General features: G+C 48.8%; 1 protein-coding gene and 1 pseudogene across 3 annotated transcripts in view; both read right to left on the bottom strand.

The window, feature by feature from the left end:
• Nucleotides 1-15,608, bottom strand: part of ARVCF (ARVCF delta catenin family member) — a 752,684-nt gene that overhangs the window by 325,343 nt on the left and 411,733 nt on the right. For 2 of the 3 annotated variants that reach the window (XM_066609733.1, XM_066609734.1), the window contains exon 1: nt 6,823-6,916. The exons of the other annotated variant lie outside the window; for it this stretch is intronic. The gene's annotated coding sequence lies outside the window, so the exon portion shown is untranslated. Of the gene's footprint in view, nt 1-6,822; nt 6,917-15,608 lie in introns of those variants that run through there. 3 annotated transcript variants of the gene reach the window in all.
• LOC136634547 (5S ribosomal RNA) lies at nt 6,520-6,639 on the bottom strand (annotated as a pseudogene).

The raw sequence follows: 15,608 nt of genomic DNA, 5'->3' as shown, positions 1-15,608 counted from the left end.
CATGTTGGCACAAACCCACCAGCACAATATCTCTCATCAGTAAAACAGGTGACTGTCAAAAGACAGGTTATCTTTACTTTGCCTCCATAGCCTTTGAGCTCTATCTGCCTTTGGTGCCCCAGAGCTGATAGGGACCCCTCTCGGCATCTTCTTTTTCCCCCTCAAGTCTTTTGCAATTGACATCCCAGTCAAAGGATACTTATACTCACTTGAGCCTTTAACCTGCAGCGTCTTTTGGAAGATCACAAAAGGGGGGAATAAAAATATGAACTTTCTGGGCTCTAAACCTCAGGTGCTAAACTCTTGAGGAGCCCAGAATACTTCCCAGTATGCAGAAATAAAAGATATTCAGAGAGGAATAACAGCTTCTCTTTCTTTAGCCCATACAAAAATACAGGGGTTGATAGGGTCTCCCTTTCTCTTGGCTTGCAGAAAGCCCCCCCCCTTCTTCTTTAAACATCTCACAGTAGGACCCTTGATGCCGCTTTAGGGATTCTGCGCTGACCAGAGCTTTTAAGCCTACATAGCTCTGTAGCTGTGAGGCATGGAGAAACCTGGGACATGGCTGGCTATCCCAGAGGAATCCTGGCTCTTTCTGCTTCATCACCCCTTTAAAAGACTGAAGCTGTGTGTGCGCTTTCTCTCTGCTCCCTCTCCCCGCCACCCGACAGCCCCCATTCTCCATGGCCAGTGGAAAGCTAAAACCCACTGGCTCCCACTATCCTTGTGCACTGAGTGTATTAAACATATTGTGGCAGCCTCCAGTGTAAGGGGGGGGGGAAATATGCCCCCTTCCCCACTGACGACCGTCTTAAAGTACTCAGGAAAGATTCAGCCCTGCTTCAGAGACCAGGAGACCCATTTACAGCTGCTGATGAACAGCAAATTAACATACTAATTAAAGGCACTCTAGGAATTCCCTTTTTTCAAAAAAGCAAAACCAGCAACATCAAGCAGCCTTTCCATTTTTCTTCCCCCTGGGACCCAACTCTTAAGTGGGGATTCAAAAACAACGATTAAGGCAGAATGTCTAGACAATAAAGTGGTGCGCTACGCAAGAGCCCGTGCGGCTCCAGTCCAGAAACTGCTTTCTTTCTCACCAGCAAGATTACCCATCATTTACAAGGGCAGGCATGGAAGGGGAGAGGAGGCTTGTGCGCTGGCTGCAAAGAAGGCTGGGGGCAGGGTGGAGATGTGTGTTCTGAACACAGACACACTGCATCCTCCTAAAGGGTATAACTAGGCATAACTCGGGTGGAGCCTGAGGGGCAACTGCTCTTGACACTACACCAAGGGGGGCTCATGACCGCCCCGCAGGCTCTGCCCTAGTTTTGGAGGAGGTGCTGACGGCTTTGAACCCCCCTCCTTCAAAGGGGAGACTCCACAGGAGAAGGAACGGGGGAGCGAAGGCACAGCAGCGACCCCACAGTGCGCACTCCCTCTTGGAAGGACCCAGAACCGACTGCCTTGCACTGTGAATTGTGCAAGGCAGTCACTTCCAGGTTCTCCCAGGAGGAGGTGGTACCAGAAGCTTTGCACCCCCATTCCTTCTCCTTCAAAGGGGAGCCTCCACAAACGGGGGAGCGAAGGCACAGCAGCGAGTGCTCTCTCCTCCGGGGAGAACTCGGGAGTGACATCACAACATCACTAGGCTTTGGGGCAGTGTGTTATGCCTCCACCAGTAAGAGTCAGGTCAGCTGTGCTGGTGCAAAGTTGTGACAGATCCTGGGACAAAGCCCTGCACTTAAACCTCCTTCCCCACTCCCTTATGGTGCACTGGGTGGCATTAGTTACTGAAGACTCAGGGGGCCGCCCAACCAGGTAAACCCTCTGATAAGTGTAGGCCTTCAGCCACCTGGCCAGCCTCTGATGCCCCTACAATAGGTTAGCCGGGCCTAGTCACTAGACTGAGGTTATAACTCAAGTCAGGTACAGTTAGCCCTTCTTATATGCAGACTCACCACCCACAGATATTACTCACTGTGGGTGCTAACCTACAGCTGGAGGGCCTCAGAGAATTCCTGGACGTGACTGGAAGACAGAAATCCTCCTGGACGTGACCGGAAGGCTGTTGGGGTCATATGAAAAAAAAGATGCAAAAGCAGCATCTGAATCCAGCACTCCTGATGAAGATATCCCCCTGCTGCAGAAAAAAATCTTACTGCTGAGCTCATCTTCAGCTACACCCCTAATCTCAGGCATTAAAGAAACAATCAGAAGATGTTATCAGCTCTGAAGAAGAGCCATTTTGCACAAGACACAGCAGGGGCAGGCACATTTAGTGGAGTGTTTTACAACAATTTTCCCAGTCCCTTGAGGTTTGCCCCTGTTTTTCTACACTTGCAGTCGACTCTTATCTTTTCAATGAACTGAAATGAACTGAAAACTCTGAAAACAACAGTACAGGTTGGACCTCGGCATCTGTGGGGAATCGGTCCTTGGGACCCCCCCCCCATGGACACTGAGATCCATGGGGGGGTTCATGTCTGAGGTGCAGGAAGGCCATGCACAGCGTCCCGCATCCCAGAAGGCATCTAAGGGGCACTTCCAGTTTTCCTGGCCGCGTTGAGGTCCTCCATGGGGCCTCTAGGCACATGTTCAGAACCCACATTAATTCGAAACTGGGTTATGAACCAGCGGATAAGGAGGGCCCACCGTAATCGGACTATGCGGTCAGTCAACAAAATAATTACTTATGCTGGCTTATCTACTGAAAACGACAAAAGCAATTTTGGGTGACAATCTGAGAACTGCTTCTCTAAGGGCTTCTGCTCCTTACCCCCTAGATCAGCGGTTGCCAAACTACGCCTGAGTTCACCACAGCGAACTCACAGGGGCACTGTGAGAAGTCCCTGGTGGTCTCTTCTTGCCAGCCCTCTTAGGCACTGCCATCTTGGATCTACAAGTATCACACTAGATCTCACGCAATCGTTGCAAGAGGTCTTACATGATCCAAGATGGCAGCATTCAGGAGAAGTGGAAAAAAGAGGCCGCCAAGGACATCCCACAGTGCCCCTGTGAGTGCCACAGTGCCCTGTGGCGTAGTTTGGGAACTACTGATCTAGAAGAAGATGCCATCAAAGAAGGGCACCATGACCCTCAGTATGTTTGGCAACAGCTGTCCGAGATTGTGGGCACTCCATTCCAGAGGTGTCATGAATATGTGCAGTTCAGGCCTAGTAGCATTGCAAAGCCTGAACCAAAGTAACCCAGTAACATAGAAGTGGCTTGCATCCTAGCTGCAAGGAATTTACAACTCATGGAAGGTGAGAAATGTAGCACCTCAGTAGCCAGAGAGGCGCCCAGGAGTCTCCAGTGGGGAGGGGGAGAACTAGGAAGACTAGCATCCAGCCCCACTTCGAGAAGATTCTGACCCCAAAAGTTCTGATTGGGCAGTTTGAAATGAGTACAGAGTCACCCCATCCTGTTGGTTGAGAAGTATAAGAACAGAGCCCAGGGGGGTGTCTTGGTCTTTTGTCTTCGTCTTTGTCTCTTGGTGAGATAGGTGGTGGGTGCACATCCTGCCCCGCCAGGACCATGTGGCCCATAGTTAACTGGGGCTGAGGATCTACAAAAGAAGCTGACCCAGGTGAGAGTTAGGAAATAATAGAGTTAGCCAGTTAACTTTATTATTTTATGCTGATATGTTTCCTAGAAGTTTTTATGCCTCTAGCATTTGCTGCCTTTGTAACTTTTTGTAATCCGATGTACTTAATAAAGTAAAAATCCTTTTACCATGTTGGTTCATTGTCTGTTGGGGACAAAGGTTCAGAATCCTGCCTAGCCGTTCAGCAAGCTACCAAATCCTCATTGTGGACTAGTAACTTGAGGACTAAGACTTTAAGTAAAGAAAGTGCTCAGTGCCTACAAGGGATATAGTTAAGACTAGAGGGTCTCAGTGTCCCTGGACTGAGGCACTGGAACATACAGGGTGGTGGCAGTTCTACCGAACAGGGGTTCTTGAGGCACTAGGTTTCAGGAATCAAGAACTGAGCACCCAAAACCCTGGGAGTGTAAGACAAGTGTATGACAAGAGGGTCTCTGGATGCCAAGCCCTCTATAGGAGCATTTTCTTAAAAGAGATGGTGCATTAAAAGAAAAAGTAATGGAAGACATCATTAATCTCCTTAATGACTGCTAAGATTAAAACAGCAGCAAATTGGGAAAAACTTTAGCACCATCAGTTTCAGGCTATATCACAGGATTTGGGGCATTGCTCAGCCACAAAGTTAAAAAAATTGCTATAGCCACAAAATTAACACATTATAAAAGAACTCATGGAATGCCGTGGACAAATACATTTGTGCAATGCTGATTTTGCCTTGGGATGTGTTTTTTTGGGGAGGGGGAGTTCAAATATTAAGCTTTACTTATTTTCTTCTAAGGGAGAATACCATATCAGTGTTTGCCCGAGTTGTACTAAACATATCAGTGTTTGCCCGAGTTGTACTAAAGAGGCTCCAGGTACTTGCAGAGAGCGTCTATCCAGAATCGCAGTGTGGATTCCGAGCCAACAGGTCAACCACTGATATGGTATTCTCCCTTAGACAACTGCAGGAGAAATGCAGGGAACAACGACAGCCACTCTTTATAGCCTTCATAGATCTCACAAAGGCTTTCGACCTGGTCAGCAGAGACGGCCTCTTCAAGATTCTCCCCAAGATTGGATGTCCACCCAGGCTCCTCAGCATCATCAGATCTTTCCACAAGGACATGAAGGGCACTGTTGTCTTCAATGGCTCCACATCAGACCCTTTTGACATCCGAAGCGGAGTGAAGCAGGGCTGTGTTCTTGCACCAACCTTGTTTGGGATTTTCTTCGCTGTCCTGCTGAAGCAGGCCTTTGGAACTGCAACAGAAGGCATCTATCTCCGGACCAGATCAGACGGAAAGCTCTTCAACCTCTCCAGACTGAGAGCAAAATCCAAAGTCCAGCTGAAATGTCTGCGTGACTTCCTCTTTGCCGACGATGCAGCTGTCACTACCCACTCTGCCAAAGATCTCCAGCAGCTCATGGATCGTTTTAGCAAGGCCTACCAAGATTTTGGACTGACAATCAGCCTGAAGAAAACACAGGTCATGGTTCAGGATGTGGACTCACCTCCCTGCATTACAATCTCTGAGCATGAACTGGAGGTTGTCCATGACTTTGTGTACCTTGGCTCAACGATCTCCGACACTCTTTCTCTCGATACCGAGCTAAACAAGCGCATCGGTAAAGCAGCTACCACGTTTTCCAGACTCACAAAGAGAGTCTGGTCCAACAAGAAGCTGACGGAACATACCAAGATCCAGGTCTACAGAGCTTGCGTCCTGAGTACACTTCTGTACTGCAGCGAGTCATGGACTCTTCGCTCACAACAGGAGAGGAAACTGAGCGCTTTCCACATGCGCTGCCTCCGACGCATCCTCGGCATCACCTGGCAGGACAAAGTTCCAAACAACACAGTCCTGGAACGTGCTGGAATCCCTAGCATGTATTCACTGCTGAAACAGAGACGCCTGCGTTGGCTTGGTCATGTCGTGAGAATGGATGATGGCCGGATCCCAAAGGATCTCCTCTATGGAGAACTCGTGCAAGGAAAGCGCCCTACAGGTAGACCACAACTGCGATACAAGGACATCTGCAAGAGGGATCTGAAGGCCTTAGGGATGGACCTCAACAAGTGGGAAACCCTGGCCTCTGAGCGGCCTGCTTGGAGGCAGGCTGTGCAGCATGGCCTTTCCCAGTTTGAAGAGACACTTTGCCAACAGTCTGAGGCTAAGAGGCAAAGAAGGAAGGCCCATAGCCAGGGAGACAGACCAGGGACAGACTGCACTTGCTCCCGGTGTGGAAGGGATTGTCACTCCCAGATTGGCCTTTTCAGCCACACTAGACGCTGTGCCAGAACCACCTTTCAGAGCGCGATACCATAGTCTTTCGAGACTGAAGGTTGCCAATACAATATACAATACTTATTTTCTTCTTTTAAATGATTATTGTCAGGTAGGTGGTATGTAAATGTATTGCTTTGATTTTATGCATTTTGTTTTATTTTCATAAAGAAATTAAATCAAAATTTCCTTTCAACACTGAGGGCTAGATACTTAGAAAGCCCAAAGGAATGCTTTCTCAAGTCCAAAGTCAGGGTTGAAATAGAGGAAATCTGTGCTGAAGTGATGTGCGGTGAAGTCCTAGGCTTGAGAGGCATAGCACATGGAGCTCCTGGGTAACATCACACCACAAAGCCTTCTGGGGAGTTAACCAGAAGCTCCAGTCCCTGCACAACCACAGCGGAGGCCAAGGACTCGCTGCCACAGCTCTAGCCTCTCAGAGAGACTCGGACAGTCCCAGGGAGAGGCGAAAGCCTGCACAGAAACCTCTCAACCTCCCCTGTGATTGCATAAACAGTCAGAAACTGGGTGGGACGCATGCACAATCATGGGGAGGCTGAACTAACAGCATGTCCCTGCTGTGAACAGAACTCCAACAGAACAGTCCATGGTTGGCAACCTTCAGTCTCGAAAGACTATGGTAGAAGCCTACAGCACCTGGTATTCCCAGGCGGTCTCCCATCCAAGTACTAACCAGGCCTGACCCTGCTTAGCTTCCGAGATCAGACCAGATCGGGCATGTGCAGGGTAACGGTTACAGTAGAGTAGGAACATTTGCATGTGCCTGTGTGATATCCACTTCCAAATGGAGCAGGCCAGGACAACCAGCTGCTTTATTTCCCCTGGAAGACAGCACAGTCCTCAAGTAGCATTCAACGGCATTCAAAAGCATGCTATTTCCCATGCAGATTTTGGAAAGCGTGCACCGAAAACCAGGCAAATACACACCTAATAGGTTAGGAGGGTCTCTACGTTAAAGATGATGGGACATCACACATTAAAACCTAGAGGAAAAGGAGGGCCACAGACAGCCTCAAGCTGAATTAGCTGCAACAAAAGAAAAAGAAAAAAGAAGAGAGAGAGGAAAAGAGAAGAAAAGTTAGTTCTTGAGTAGTTAGTAGCAGGAAAATGTTCTGTTTAGTATACAGAAGTCCCGCCCCCCCCAACACTGAGGACTAGAAGCATACTAAGAAAACTGAACATAAGAGCATAAGAAGAGCCCCGCTGGATCAGGCCATAGGCCCATCTAGTCCAGCTTCCTGTATCTCACAATGGCCCACCAGATACCTCAGGGACCACACAAGACAACAAGAGAACTGCATCCTGATGCCCTCCCTTGCATCTGGCATGAAATGCAGACGAGTTCTTGTGCATCTGAACTAGGTGCTAAATTCAGAATTTATTTATTTATTTATTTGATTTGTATTCCACCTTTCTCCCAAAATGGCACCCAAGGCGGCTTCCACATGCAAGAATTCCAAGTTACGCTGCATGCAAATGAAAGAAAATGTAGAACTGGAGTTGTTGGCCTTGTTGAGACTTGGGGGCAGCATCAGTGTCTGTGTGCATCAGGTGTCTGAGGGCCTGAATGTTCAGCATGGATGGGGACCTGATGGGAGGGCAGAACAGGAGGCGAGATCCAGCCCTGGGTCTTGAACAGACTGCAAAGAGCACCTCTGGCTTTCCTTTTAGTTAAGCCATCCTATCATCTGCCCAAGCCTAGCACACCCAAGATAGTATAGTAATTTCCCCCGTATCCACAGGACCCATATCAATGGTTTTATTTATCCAAGGTACTCATATTCCCTCTCCCCAGGTCACTCTCATTGCTTATCTCTTCCATTGCAGCCCTTCCTTTTAGGTTGTCTCTTCCTTTGCGGCACTCTTCATTTGCAGCCCACCCTGTTCCAGAACGCTCAAGGAGGAACGCGAAAAGTAGTCAGCCAGAATGCAAGAGGAGGCAGGTAATGAGAAAGCTAAGAAGCGGACAGCTGTCTACCTCCTCTAGCGTTCTTGCTGACTGCCTCCTCTTGAATTCTTCCTTTAGGGTTCTGTTAAAACAAAAGCAACGCTAACCAGAAGGGCTTGCGCGATTCCACAGAACTATAGGGTTTGCTTTCACCTGCGGTTTCACGGGGAGCGGGAACATATTTGCCACGGATACGAGGGGGCACCTCACACAGGGTCACCCTTTGGAGCTGCAGGGTCCAATGCAAAACATTCCCCCCCCCCCATTCACCAGGAGGAGCAGCCGTGGCAAGCCACCGGGCAGAGCCATCACTGCCAACTGTTTCTAATTTCAAGTCAATCAGAGCCAAGAAAGAGCCTCCAGCGGCAATGCTCCACTCGCTGCCCCTTCCTCCTAATGGCTCCGCATGAAATGCTGCATGCTAGAGCATGAGCTATGGAGCGAGGTGCTGGCTGCAGGTGATCAGCTCGCCATCCTAGTCCGGGGCCGCTCCAGGCATGGGGGCTAGTTTGGCCAAATTGCCATAAGGTTGGCCCTACCTGTGCATTGAGGAGCAACTGGGATCACGCATGGGGGGAAAAAATGTAATGGAGAAAGGGAAAGAGAGAAAAACCCTACAACTGTGCTGTGCATCACAACTGTGCTGTGCATCCAGGAAACAGAGAAAAACCCTACAACTGTGCTGTGCATCAACAGCAGCAACAATTAATGCCACATGTTTATATCCCACCTTTCCTTCAAATCATTTTCTCCAGGACGGTTCCCAACATTATTAAAAACAATTCATCACAGCAAGAAATAAAAACAAGAGAGAACATCCAACAGCCAGAAAACAACAATGGAAAAACCTGCAATCAAAACATCAGTCAAGAGCCTGGATCACAGGAAACGGCACATGCGTAGTCGACACCACTGGTCCATCTGGCCGAGTGTTATTTATAATGGCCGGCTGTGGCTTTGCGAGGATTCAGACAAGAATCTCTCCCAGCCCTGCCTGGAGATTAAACCTGAGACCTCCAGCCACCATGCAACACCAGTGCGCTCCCACTGAGCTACAAGTCCTCTTCCATATAGGCTAGTTAGATAAAAATATTCTTGGGTCTAAAACAGCACTTGCCAAACTTGTGACCGCTATGTACCAAAAATGTGGTCCCTGTTCGGAGTGCAGCTTACCATTCCACCTCCTAGGCATTTGGGGAATGCCTTCCACTCCCTGAGCGGAGCTTACTATTCGGCCTCTGCACAGCTCATCTTCCAAGTAGATATGGATGCCCTGATCAGCTACGTCTGTTGCACAATGTTCCAGAAGGCTGTGCAATAGGATGTCCGAGCAGACGTGACTGCCCACAGCGTCCTGGTGCCAAGATCTACTCGGAAGATGAGCTGTGCGGAAGCAGAACAGTAAGCTCCACTCAGGGAGTAGAAGGCATTCCTCAAAACCCGGATCCATCCCCGAGGCTGGGGTTTGGAGGAACCTGCTCTTAAACAAGGTAACCTGCAGCCCATGGGCCAGATCCAGCCTGACACCCAAAATCATCCATCCTGTAGTTCCAAAAAGATATTGACCCAGCCCACAGTGGTCCTAAGAAGGATTCAAGTTTGTAATTCTACCTCCATAATTCTTACAGCAGTGATTTGCAACGTTTGTCTTCGTACAGCACAATGACATCTATGGTCTTCTCTATGGGCTTCCCCTCTTGTGATGTCACTTCTGGCTTCCAGGAGATTCTTCTGGAGTTCTGCATCTCAAAGGCAACTGTCTGTAGTAACAACTTGCAGGTCCCTCTTCCTCCACCTCCTCCACATTTGTTACTATAGGCACCTGCCCTAGAAACAGAGCGCAGAACCCGGAAGACTTTTCCAGCGATTTTCAGCAACTGTGCTCCAAACTCCCACAGCACACCTGTGGGACTTTTCATGGCACACCAGTGTGCCACGGCACACCCACTGAAAATCGCTGGCTTCCTTTGAGCAACATTCTTTGTCTGGGCATGTGCTTCTCTGTGCTGTGCCCATCTCTTTTTTCTTAGCTAGGTTTGTGGCCCTAGGTTTATGCACGCATACTGAACACATATCTGTATCAAATGCACATGTGTTCTTACTATTGACAAACCCGATGTCTGGCCCCCATGCAGAAGAAGGCTGCCAACCCCTGGTCTAAAACAGGGGACTCTAAACTTTTTGGCCAAAGGTCCGCATCAAATATCTGGCACACTGTTGAGAGGGCAGGAAAAAAATTAAATATAAAATTTAAATACATTAGAGATGGAACTTAGATGAATGAATGAATGAATGAATGAATGAATGGGCTCAAATTTCCAGGATTTCTCCAAGCACCAACGCAGCCCAAGAAATAAAGCATACACTTAAATGGACCCCCATTCCCCCACCACACAAGCACAACTCTGGTTGTGTTTGGTCAACTGGGCCACAGGCTCTCAGGGGATCAGAAGCCGGCTGCGGGCCAGATAGAGGCTCTCCGCAGGCCGCATCTGGCCCCCAGGCTGGGGTTTAGAGACCCCTGGTCTAAAAGAGTTGGTGTCTGGGACACCCACATACCACATTTACACATGAAGAGAGGCCAGCCCCATGCCCCAAGAGGCTTACAATCTAGGACTAAGGCACTGTGCCAAAGTCTTCATGGAAAAATTGAGTTTTAAGAAGAGATTTGAAGAAAGAGAGGAGCCACTGCACACGAATTCCAAGAGGTGGTTTGACACACAACGGAAAGCAAGGGCAAAAGGGAATAACTGGCCCAAGTTCAGCCACTGAGCTACATGGATGAGTGGAGGATTTGAACTCGGGTCTTCCCAAACCTAGTCTAGAAGTTCTACTGGATACTGTACTGGATACTACTGGTGACTGCGCCAGACGTTCTACTGGATTCTATTACAAAGCCAACCCTTTTTCCCATTCCTTTTAGGGAGAAATGTCTTCTAGCAGGCCTCCTCAGCTCAGGTGTCAGAGCTCTGGTTGACAAACTTCTAATTGGGCCCATCGGCAACAATCCCACACCAGTGAATGGCGGCACAAAGCAAGCGATTCCACAAAGCAAGCGATTTCAATATATGCACAGACAGACAGACAGACAGACAGACAGACAGACAGACAGACAGACAGACATAGTGTGTTGGCGTCACAAGAAACAAAAAAAAAAAGATTGGGTAGGGAGTTTTGTTCTGCGCTCAGAAAGAAAAGCAATCTGTGAGACAAAAGGCTCAGCCAAGGAAAGAACAAGAGCAGAGAAAACGCCATTTAGAAAAGAAAAGGGGGGGGAAAGACTTCTTCCTAACTAGACACCCCTTTAGGAAGGAGCCGTAGAGTTATTTAAAGCTTTAGTTGCCCGGATAGGTCAATGCAAGCTGGGCCTCAGCCGAAAAAAAAGAGAGAAAGAATAACATTTCAATGCAAGATTGTAACTGCTGATTTTAGAAATTAAGGCTGTCTCCAAGGGGCTTTTAGTGATTCAGTCAGCTGGAATTTAATATTCACAAGGCCCAGACAACTGGATATCCCATTGTGTTTGTAAATTAATGATTTCCCTTATAAACGCAACTTAACAGGAGTGAAAACAACAACGTGATCATTTGTGGGCAAGCTACACACTGCTACACAAATGGGTACAACTGGGAAGGGCAAAACCAGGCTCTTCGCTTTTCATGGAGAATATTGCATTTGTACTGTGTATTCCCATCTGTTCGATGCGGACCGGGCCTGGAAGAGATTCCTCAAGCGCTCGTGCAAATTCCTCAACACAGTCCTAGAAAGAGCTGGAATCCCTAGCATGTATGCACTGCTGAAACAGAGACGCCTGCGTTGGCTCGGTCATGTCGTGAGAATGGATGATGGCCGGATCCCAAAGGATCTCCTCTATGGAGAACTCGTGCAAGGAAAGCGCCCTACAGGTAGACCACAGCTGCGATACAAGGACATCTGCAAGAGGGATCTGAAGGCCTTAGGAGTGGACCTCAACAGGTGGGAAAACCTGGCCTCTGAGCGACCCGCTTGGAGGCAGGCTGTGCAGCATGGCCTTTCCCAGTTTGAAGAGACACTTGGCCAACAGTCTGAGGCAAAGAAGGAAGGCCCATAGTCAGGGAGACAGACCAGGGACAGACTGCACTTGCTCCCGGTGTGGAAGGGATTGTCACTCCCGAATTGGCCTTTTCAGCCACACTAGACGCTGTTCCAGAACCACCTTTCAGAACGCAATACCATAGTCTTTCGAGACTGACGGTTGCCAACTCAACTGTGTATTCTTAGTTGTTCACAGGGTGGTCCTGAAGACCCTTGTTATTTCCCAACAAGATCTGGTTGTTCAGTGGGCCCTCCTTATCCACCAGCTTGGCGACTGTGGATTTCAGTATCCACAGATGCTGAGCCCACAGAAGCACTTCCAGAAGTGACCGGAAAAAGCAGCAGTGAAAAGGATCAGAGAGCTGAAACAGGAGAAGCCGCTTTCCTGTAGAGGTAAAATAGAGAGGTCTCTGCATCCACAGGGGATCCATTCCAGGAACCACCCTCCCCCCCCCCATGGTTACTGCTTTCCAAGGATAATTAGATCCACTGAAAGCCCACAAAGGACCTACTAGATGTGACAGGAAACACCTTCCAGATGTATCTGGGAAGTCATGTGAGTCTCTCCAGTGCGGGTTGGCACTGATGTGGCACCTGCAGATAAAAACGGCCCACTATACTGATAAAGGACTTTAAAAAATCTAGTCAATTTCAAACTTCCTCCCACTCAGGGCAGAGAATGGGGGAAAGCTTTTCGGTTTCAGGAAGGCCAGCAGTTCTCAAACTCTCAGGGAGTTTGGGCCCTGCAGTAAGTCGCTGCGGGGAAGAGGGGGCAGCAATGCGATTACCAGGATCATGTCACTTTGGAGGGGCACAGGGGCTTGCTGAGGCTTACCAGCTGCGACCCACTTCTGATGTTGCGATTGTACATTCTCCGCATGCTGCGGAGCCCAGCAGAGGCTGGCGCGGGGCTCCCCACACCCCAGGGAGGCTGCTGCAGGCTGTGGTAAGTCTCAGCAAGCCCCTGAGCCCCTCCAAAGCGACGCATCCTGGTGATCGCGTCGCTGCCTCCCCCCCCCCTCCCCACCCCTTATGGAGGCAGAGGCCAGGGGTCTCTGGCTGGGGCATCACAATGCTCCAGTTTGAGAACCACTGACTGAGGCCCAATCCTATCCAACTCTCCAGCCCTGGTGCAGCTGCAATGCAGCCCCAAGGCAAGGGAACAAATGTTCCCTTACCTTGTGGAGGCCTCCATAACTACCCTCCCACCGCAGGACGCAGTGCAAACCCCATTTGCACGGCTCTACCAGGGCTGGAAAGCTGGGTAGGATTGAGCCCTATGGCTCTTGGCAGTCTATACTTTATTCCCTGGGGATGTACAGATATCCTGTGTCAAACGCTCACAGAGAAATTATTATTAAAATAAAACCCCATTGAAAAAACGGTGGTTTAAGATTCACCTGCCTATGTAAACAGCCTTGAATGCTGTGTACAGACAAGAGAAAAGTGGTATATGAACACCACCATCACTTTTGTTTTCTTACTTGCACAAGTCATTTGTGCAATCAACACTGCCTGTATTTTTTGTTTTCGCCAACCATCATGCACAGAGGTTCGTGAAGGCAGACTCCAAACCTGTTCTGCCCCCAATGGAAACCAATTCTATCCAATTTAGACCTTAAGAGCATCTTGGAAGACTTGTCCATTTAGACCGAACTCTAATATCTGCTTTGGAAATTGAGGCCAGAGGATTCCCACGGCATCCAAACGGCACACCGTGCTACAAAACCATATCAATATTCATCTTTCCACCCCAGACAGGGCTGCACAATTTCCTGAAGTGTGCAGAGAGCACCAATCAGGATGGATTTAGTCTGTGCTGTGCCGCAGGCTTGCTGGCTCCTGCAAGGGTGAGGCTTATGAAGGATAAGGAAAACAGTGTGGTGGAAGACAGACAAATCTCTGAGAAGTAGCTTCTTTCCTGCTCAGACCATCACCTGGAAGCTCTAAGGTTCTGATCTCTTATTGTACAAGAGGGTTCCTTTTCTGGTCTAGCTGCTCACCCTTGTGGCGCCTTCTTCTGCCCAGAAACAAGCATGGTTCACAGAACGAATTTCTCATTTGCAGAATCCTTCTGGGTCTGGATTTTGGACCTGCTGGGAGCTTAAGTCCAGCCGGTAATAAGATCTCCTCAATCGCTTAGGCAAATCAATGCAATTATGAGCTTGATTTCACTGAAACTCATTAAATAAACGGCTTGAGATATTTCCCCCTTGCACCAACTACAGCATTTTTCAGCTGCAATTCCAAACATGGCCTGAACTCAGTTTCCAACAGATCCCACCACCAAAACCCTCCCAAATTGCTAGTGAAACCAAACATTTGGCCCCTCTACTATCACACTGGGAGTAACAGTGGGAACAAAACAAAACAAAAGACTTGGTAGCTGAGACTCCTCCAGCAGAATTGTATGCATGTCTGCTGAGAGGTATGTATTCAGTGGGGCTCCCTGAAGCAGCGATTCTCAAACTGTGGGCCATGACCCAATTTTTGGTGGGTTACAAAACTGACAAGTTAGGAACTGTCAAGGAAAATGTATTGAACCCTATGATTGTATGACTGGATAGAGAAAGATGCTCTTTTTCCTCTCACATAACACCAGAACCAGGGGACATCAACTAAAATTGAGTGCTGGGGGAGTTAGGTCAGACAAAAGAAAATATTTCTTTACCCAGCGAGCTAAACAAACGCATCAGTAAAGCAGCTACCACGTTTTCCAGACTCACAAAGAGAGTCTGGTACAACAAGAAGCTGACGGAACATACCAAGATCCAGGTCTACAGAGCTTGCGTCCTGAGTACACTTCTGTACTGCAGTGAGTCATGGACTCTTCACTCACAACAGGAGAGGAAACTGAATGCTTTCCACATGCGCTGCCTCCGATGTATTCTCGGCATCACCTGGCAGGACAAAGTTCCAAACAACACAGTCCTGGAACGTGCTGGAATCCCTAGCATGTATGCACTACTGAAACAGAGATGCCTGCATTGGCTCGGTCATGTCGTGAGAATGGATGATGGCCGGATCCCAAAGGATCTCCTCTATGGAGAACTCGTGCAAGGAAAGCGCCCTACACGTAGACCACAGCTGCGATACAAGGACATCTGCAAGAGGGATCTGAAGGCCTTAGGAGTGGACCTCAACAGGTGGGAAACCCTGGCCTCTGAGCGGCCCGCTTGGAGGCAGGCTGTGCAACATGGCCTTTCCCAGTTTGAAGAGACACTTGGCCAACAGTCTGAGGCAAAGAGGCAAAGAAGGAAGGCCCATAGCCAGGGAGACAGACCAGGGACAGACTGCACTTGCTCCTAGTGTGGAAGGGATTGTCACTCCCGAATCGGCCTTTTCAGCCACACTAGACGCTGTTCCAGAACCACCTTTCAGAGCGCGATACCATAGTCTTTCGAGACTGAAGGTTGCCAACTAAAATTAGCCTGTGGAACTCCTTGCCACAGGAAGTAGTTATGGCATCTTGCCTAGATGTCTTTCAAAGGGGATTGGACACATTTCTGGAGGAAAAGTCCATCGCTCTACACGTCATGGTGGGTATGTACAAGTTCCTGATTTTAGAGGTAGGCTACCTCAGAGTGCCAGATGCAGGGGAGGGCACCAGGATGCAGGTTATGTCTTGTTGTCTCTTATGTTCCCTGAAGCATTTGGTGGACCACTGTGATATACAGGAAGCTGGACTAGA

Source organism: Tiliqua scincoides, chromosome 14, assembly GCF_035046505.1.
Source record: "Tiliqua scincoides isolate rTilSci1 chromosome 14, rTilSci1.hap2, whole genome shotgun sequence".
Lineage (NCBI taxonomy): Eukaryota > Metazoa > Chordata > Lepidosauria > Squamata > Scincidae > Tiliqua > Tiliqua scincoides.
Note: the sequence above shows the minus strand (reverse complement) of the source record. Positions and strands in the feature narration are given on the sequence as shown.